Here is a 1,183-nt window from a genome sequence, read left to right on the forward strand (position 1 = left end):
TTTTATTTAAACTATTAAATTAAATTAATTTCATCAATTAATTAAATTATTAATAAAACATAAAAAAACTCAATATAATTCTACAAAAATAGTTTAAAATGCTTAATAATGTACTTTTTATATAAAGCACTGGAAGGTAGAGATACCTGTACTGAACTCTCTATAAACTGGATTGAGGGTTGTGGACCAAATCCTGAAAGGGTCAAAGGATGATCCCTCAAATCTTCAGCATATTGCAAACAAACACTCTTACTAATACAAACATCTGTTACACAACAGAATTACAGGAACAGAATTGGCTCATAAGCCAATAATGCTATTTGCATAATCGCTCTGTATTCAATGATACCACAACAGCTGGACAAAGACTGTAGTGAACAACGAGTCAGTTTAATTCTAGGCACTTTCATATTTTTCACATTTGTTACAAAAATATTCCAAAATTGACAATGGCAAATAAAAGACATTGCGATAATGATTGCATATTTTAATCCTCAGATTTAAAGGGAAGCGTTATAGTAAAAAAAACAAACAAAACAAAAAAACAGAACATTTCTGGAACGTTTAAAAACAAAATTTAAATAATAATTTTTATTTCCTTGATAATTTATATGCTACTTTGTAACATTAAATGGTGCTTTAAAACACAGTTTTCAAAACTGCAATACATTCATTTGGGCCAACAAACACACAGGGATTAGGAATCCAAAACCTTTTACGTTTCATTTAAATCTAGTGCACAAACTACTATTGTGACCAGTCACATTCACATCTAAACCTCTTTGAGCAGAAGAACACACTCCATCAGTGCTGGAGCTGGAAAAACACACACCTACTTAAACCGAACGGTGAGCGAGAATTTCTGCTGACGAACTACAAACAGGCATTTGAAGAAATGCAGAATCTTTCCGCCACTAACCACTGAAGCACCTACTTTTCCTTTTTAACCCAAGATCCCTTTCATAAACACCAATTAAAATATCATTACCACCATGTGACCGAACTTAAAGGGGTCATATGATGCTTTTTTAAAGATCATTATTTTGTGTATTTGGTGTAACAGAATATGTTGACATGCTTTAATGTTCAAAAAACACATTATTTTTCAAATACTGTACATTATTGTAGGTCCTCTATGCCCTGCCTCTCTCAAACGCTTCGTTTTCTACAAAGCCCCCTCCTT

Source organism: Sinocyclocheilus rhinocerous, unplaced genomic scaffold (assembly GCF_001515625.1).
Source record: "Sinocyclocheilus rhinocerous isolate Xijiao unplaced genomic scaffold, SAMN03320098_v1.1 scaffold5, whole genome shotgun sequence".
Taxonomy (NCBI): domain Eukaryota; kingdom Metazoa; phylum Chordata; class Actinopteri; order Cypriniformes; family Cyprinidae; genus Sinocyclocheilus; species Sinocyclocheilus rhinocerous.